The sequence below is a fragment of the Mesoplodon densirostris genome, chromosome 5 (assembly GCF_025265405.1).
Source record: "Mesoplodon densirostris isolate mMesDen1 chromosome 5, mMesDen1 primary haplotype, whole genome shotgun sequence".
In the NCBI taxonomy this organism is placed as follows: Eukaryota; Metazoa; Chordata; class Mammalia; order Artiodactyla; family Ziphiidae; genus Mesoplodon; species Mesoplodon densirostris.
In genome coordinates, this window is record NC_082665.1 from 94756643 (window position 1) to 94762642 (window position 6000).

Below are 6000 nucleotides of genomic sequence, written 5' to 3' on the forward strand. Positions count from 1 at the left end.
TTAGGAGGGTGGAATCTCGGGTTATATTTTTCCGATGAGACTGCAGTGCCAAAACCCTGGGTTCAGGATGCCTGGGATGGAACCCCAGCTCTGCCATGGGCTAGTTGTATAATCTCACTGTGCCTCAAATTATCTCATCTATAAAATGGGGATGGTAGGACTATTACCTACTTCACAGGGTTGTTTTGAGAATAAAATGTACTCATGTTTGTAAAACTCTTAGAATAGTACCTAGTGCACAGTAAGCACCTTTAAGTGTTGATTAAATAAGCAAATCATGCTATTCTGTCCCAGAATGTTTGTTCAATAAATTCAAAAATTAAGCAACTTTCACACAAAGGAAAAAAATAACTGTGACAGTATGAAACACTTACATATCCATATATTGTTGTTTAATAACCCAGCACTAAAACATCTGAGATCCAGATTTTACACTGCACTGTGAATTTAGGGAAACTAACACATTGGAAGGCATTTCCACTGCAGCATGAGATGATGCTGTACCACTCCTTTTCTAATCAGAAATGTCACAGGCTTATGGGAAATTTAGGTTACAAGTTTCTCATTTTAACCCTGCAAAAACATTTACCCAGGGCTTCCCTGGTGGCGCAGTGGTTGAGAGTCTGCCTGCCGATGCAGGGGACACGGGTTCGTGCCCCGGTCCGGGAAGATCCCACATGCCGCAGAGCGGCTGGGCCCGTGAGCCATGGCCGCTGAGCCTGCGCATCCAGAGCCTGTGCTCCGCAATGGGAGAGGCCACAACAGTGAGAGGCCCGAGTACCGCAAAAAAATAAAAAAATAATAATAAATTAAAAAAAAACATTTACCCACACCCTGGTGGGAGAATACATTTTATTTTGTGGTGCTAAGACTTAAAGGATTATAAACATAAAACCAGGCCTCGCACAGCTACAGCTTCTCTTGCAGACACAATGACTCAAACTAAGAGTTTAAAGGGCCATATCTTATGTGCTGGGTCCTCTGGCATTAATCTTTAAAAACATCTAGAGTGGAAAAGAAACTGCTACACCTAGCAGCTAGCTTGATCAAAACTCCTTTTAGGGGACTTCCCTGGTGGCGTAGTGGTTAAGAATCCGCCTGCCAATGCAGGGAACACAGGTTTGATCCCTGGTCTGGGAAGATCCCACATGCCGCAGAGCAACTAAGCCCATGCGCCACATCTACTGAGCCTGCGCTCTAGAGCCCACGAGTCACAACTACTGAGTCCGCGAGCCACAACTACTGAGCCTGCATGCCACAACTGCTGAAGCAAGTGCGCCTAGAGCCCGAGCTCCAAAACAAGAGAAGCCACAGCAATGAGAAGCCCGCGCACTGCAACGAAGAGTAGCCCCCGCGCGCCACGACTAGAGAAAGCCTGCGCACAGCAACAAAAACCCAACTCAGCCTAAATTAAATAAATAAATAAATTTATATTTAAAAAAGAACATTAAAAAAAAAGCAAACTCCTTTTACTTACTAAAAGGCTGCCACAACCTGAGCTCAAGCATAATTTAGAAACATGCTACCCGCACTGCTAAGGAGACAAAAGTATTTCATTTTTCTGTTACAGATTAAGGAGAGGAAACTATCAACAATAACTCCAGGGAATTCCCTGGTGGTCCAGTGGTTAAGACTCAGAGCTCTCACTGCCCAGGGTGCGGGTTCAATCCCTGGTCTGGAAACTAAGATCTCACAAGCTGCCCGGTGTGGCCAAAAAAAACCCAAAATCAAAACAAAACCAAAAAACTCCCTTACCTGTTTCTCCCACTTAATAGCTAAACCTCACAGTACCTTTACACACAAATTTAAATAGCTCACGAGTTTATCCTCATAGAGTAATGTATTAGACCTTTCCTGATGGAGGTAAGATTCACTAAACACAGTCTGGCTACAGCTTTTCAATTTTCTTCTTTAAAAGTGAATTTCTCTAAAGCTATGAGAAGGAACTCAAACTCTGCTTAGTGAGAAAACTAAAGCTTGCATTACAATCATTATCATTAAAATATTATTAAAACCCTAAAAAAATGAAAAGAGTTTTGTGGAGGGATAGTGGTGATGGTAACACAATAATATGAAAGTACTTAATGACACTAAACAGTATACCAAAAAATAGTTTAAATGAGGACTTCCCTGGTGGCGCAGTGGTTAGGAATCCGCCTGCCAATGCAGTGGACATGGGTTCAAGCCCTGGTCTGGGAAGATCCCACATGTCGTGGAGCAGCTGGGGCCCTGCATCACAACTGCTGAGACTGTGCTCTGGTGCCCACAAGCCACAACTGCTGAGCCCGTGTGCCTAGAGCCCGTGCCGCCACAGCGAAGAGTTGACCCTGCTCTCCACAACTGAGAGGGCCCATGAGCAGCAATGAAGACCCAAAGCAATGAAGAATAAATAAATAAATTTATTTTTAAAAAAAGTTAAAATGACAAATTTTATGTTATGTGTATCTTAGCACAATAAAAATAAAGTGAAATAAAATAACTAAAAAACACCCTGTAAGACTTAAAGGTAAATGAAATTTATAATAAATGATTTTCAGTTAAGAAACACGCATTTAGTAATCAAATAACTTCTAAGGAGCAGGGTCCCCCACGACCTAGTTGTAAGTGCATCAACAAGCCTAAGTGAGTGTTAGCACTTCTCGCCACGGTTCACAAATATTCTGACATCAGGGACAAACATGGTAAAGACACACCTTCCTCAAAGCCTTAACTACTCACACTTCTTATATGGATTGTGAATTATACAAGATCCTGAGAAGACAGGCTGGGAGCTCAGACAATTAGTGAAAAGATCCTCAAACAACATTTAAAGGCTGTGTACAAATTCAAGCTAAAAGCCTGTGTACAATTCACTTGTATGTATGTTATCACAAAACATTTAATACTATTAAAAATTTAATAAGAATCTAAGAAATTCTTATTCAAATAGGCAGTGTGTAATTGTGGAGCCTATTAATAGTTCAAGCTGTAGATTCTTTCCATTCTTTACACTTTCACTGCACCACCATTAACTGGCCATTTAACACAGCACAGAGGTCTCTGGATACCTGGTCTCCCCAAAGCACTGAGAAAGCACTCAAAGGGCGATCTAAACTGTAACAGGCAGGCCTGGCAGATAAAGTTAAGGGAACTCCTCATTCTGGGGGAAAACCTAGCGATAATCAAATGCAGAAACCCTTATGGTCAGTAAGAATCTACTTGCGTTTAGTACTTCACAGAGGAAGTAAAGAAGGCAATAATCGGAGACTAGGAGAGGGAGCAAATATAGGCGTGGCGGTAGCTCTGGACTGATTCTACAAGGGTAGTTCTGAAAGGCTTTACAAAATCCTATTCAAGGCTTGGAGCACCACGCTCTTGGATCTGAGACCTAAGTCCCACATACCTGGAGCTGGAGCGAGAAAAACAAGTCCCTTCACACACGCCCAGCTCCTTGCCCCCCACCTTGCCCTGCCCGACCCCAGCGTCATCACTTCGTGGGCGCCGCAGCGGGCAGCTGTGTGGTCACACGCCCGGGACCGTGCATCTGGCGGGCTGGGCTCCAAGCCTCGGAACGCAGCACTTCCTGGTTGGTCTGGGATGCTGGTCCCATCGCGCCCGCCATCCCGGTCATCCCATAGCGCACGCGAACTCTCGGGCGCGCGAGATGACCTGGGGTCACCGGACACACTGTACTGGGGGCCCCCGCGGCGAGGGAGATGGGCACATCCTGCAGAGGACGCCTCCAACTTCGGCCCGGAGCCAGCGCGGCTCTGCGCGCCAGACAGCCGCCCGCCCCGGCAAGAGTGAGCGCCGAAGTTGTCAGCGTCGACTCTGCAGGAAGCCGGGACGAAGGCGTGCACAGGAGGACCCCGGAGGCTGCCAGGGAGGCCGCTCCCGCGAGGCCGCACGAAGCTGGCGCCCGCCGCCGACGCCACTGCCAAAGTTCCGTCCAAGTTGGGCGGGGAGCGGCCAGCTGCCTGGGGCTGGCGGGAGGAGGGACGGAGCGCGAGCGCAGCGGAAACCGACTCCCGCAGGAGCTCTGCGCGCCCCAGCCGCGGCGCGGCTCCTACCTGTGGGGCGAGGGCGGCCGGCCGCGGGAACCTGCGCGGTGGCGGCGGATTCTCGGAGCTCGGGCGCAGCTGGCACCGCTGGAGGCAGGGGAGGAGGGAAGGAAGGAGGGCCTGAGTGGGGCCGCGCCGTCGCCCGGAACTCGGCGCCTGGATTCGCGCTGGCCCGGCAGGGGTGGGGCGAGGCGGTGTCGGTCCGGGTGCGTCGCGGCGCAAGCGGGCCGCCATCGCTGGGCAGGAGGTCTCTGGCCGCTGGGCCTCTCTCCTGGTCCCTATTTCTGTTTCTCTCTTCTCCCAGAGTTTCAGAACTCAACCGCATTAACCTAGGGAACGTTCACTAGCATTTTTATTATTATTTTCAGGTACTCTTGAGCCTCCAAGGGCCCAGACACTGTTGTAGGAGCTTTGCCTAGATTATCTTATCCTCGTCTATCGCAGCTGGTAGTCAGAATTGGTCTATTTTACAAGTAGGGGAGAAGAGCCAAAAAGTGTAATAACTTGCCTGAGGTGACGCAGTTAAGAAGTAGGAGGGTTTCCCTGGTGTCGCAGTGGTTGAGAGTCCGCCTGCCGATGCAGGGGACGCGGGTTCGTGCCCCGGTCTGGGAAGATCCCACATGCCGCGGAGCGGCTGGGCCCGTGAGCCATGGCCACTGGGCCTGCGCGTCCGGAGCCTGTGCTCCGCAACGGGAGAGGCCCGCGTAACGCAAAAAAAAAAAAAGAAGTAGGAGCTTCGTTGATGTCATCCATAAGGCTTCTTCCAACTCCCTGGCGGTAGGTGTTATCACTAATTTACAAGCAAAGGAAACTGAGACTCAGAAAAGTGAAGTAACCAGCCTAAGGTCACCCAGTCAAGATAGTAGGAGACTAGAATTTGTGTCTTGATGTCTGAAACTCAAGCTGGGTATAATTCAGAAATCTTAGTATAAAATAATAAACCAGGAGTAAAACATGGAAAATTTCCCATTCCACCCACGGAACTGTCCAAATACAGCTATTTTGATGTCCACTTAGAACAAAGTCTTAAAAAAAAGAACCAGTTGTCATGTGGCTTGACTAGCAGCCATTTTGGAATATAGCTTTGAATATATGCCACCCTAACCTCATTAAATAGTGTTGCTTTCTGCCAAACCCAAAGGAAACTATTGCCTCCACATACCCCAAACTGTTAATAATGATGGTTTCTTTAAAGCACTTAGTGGATACTGCGCGGCCGAGACTGGCTGAGTTACATAATGTCTTACTGCACACGTGGAACTACATGAAGTGAACAATACAATATTCCAGTCCAAAGTAGGAGAGGAGAAGTGAAATTATACTGTACTCTGGAACTCTGTTTTCCTGTAACCTATAGTTGCTCAGCTCTCTGGACTACATTTTTCCCTCTTGAGCACATTTTTTCCTAATGATAGAAGAGTCACACTGCCTTCACTCTTTCCTTGTTGACAGAAATGATTGATGTCTTTTGAATCCTATAATACTGACAGAATTTTACAGTTAAACACATGGCCCTCTGAGCAAGCAGAGTATTGCCTAAGAGGACTTTGGCAAGTGTAAGACAAGCATGTTACCAAAAGGCTGAATACCCTTTCCTCCCCTTATTTCTCAAGTTTTATTAGTCACAGATAATTTGATAAGTATTATACACAGAAGTATTATACACACTCTTACAAGCTTGTCTTTAGAAATTATAACACTTTTGATTGAGAACCAGCAGGCTATAAATTGCATCCCAAATTCGAAGTGTCATCATTAAAACATTTGGCAATAGGTTTTTCTATTAACTATAATAAGAAATAAAATTATTTAAGTGCCTTCACAGTAATTGAATTTCTGCTTCCCTGAGATAGAGGAATAAAATAGAAAAAGGCCATATGTTGTTTAGAGAAAAACTTAAGCTATGGACTGTCAAATATAAGTTTTATATATAGTATGATTCTTTATGTGATTATTTCTG

General features: G+C 46.5%; 1 protein-coding gene across 2 annotated transcripts in view; it reads right to left on the minus strand.

Moving 5' to 3' along the window:
* PLD1 (phospholipase D1) overlaps positions 1–4186 on the minus strand; it is a 201175-nt gene extending 196989 nt beyond the window's left edge. For both annotated transcript variants that reach the window (XM_060099136.1, XM_060099134.1), the window contains exon 1: positions 4050–4186. The gene's annotated coding sequence lies outside the window, so the exon portion shown is untranslated. The remainder of the gene's footprint in view (positions 1–4049) is intronic.
* Between the last annotated feature and the right edge of the window lie 1814 nt (positions 4187–6000).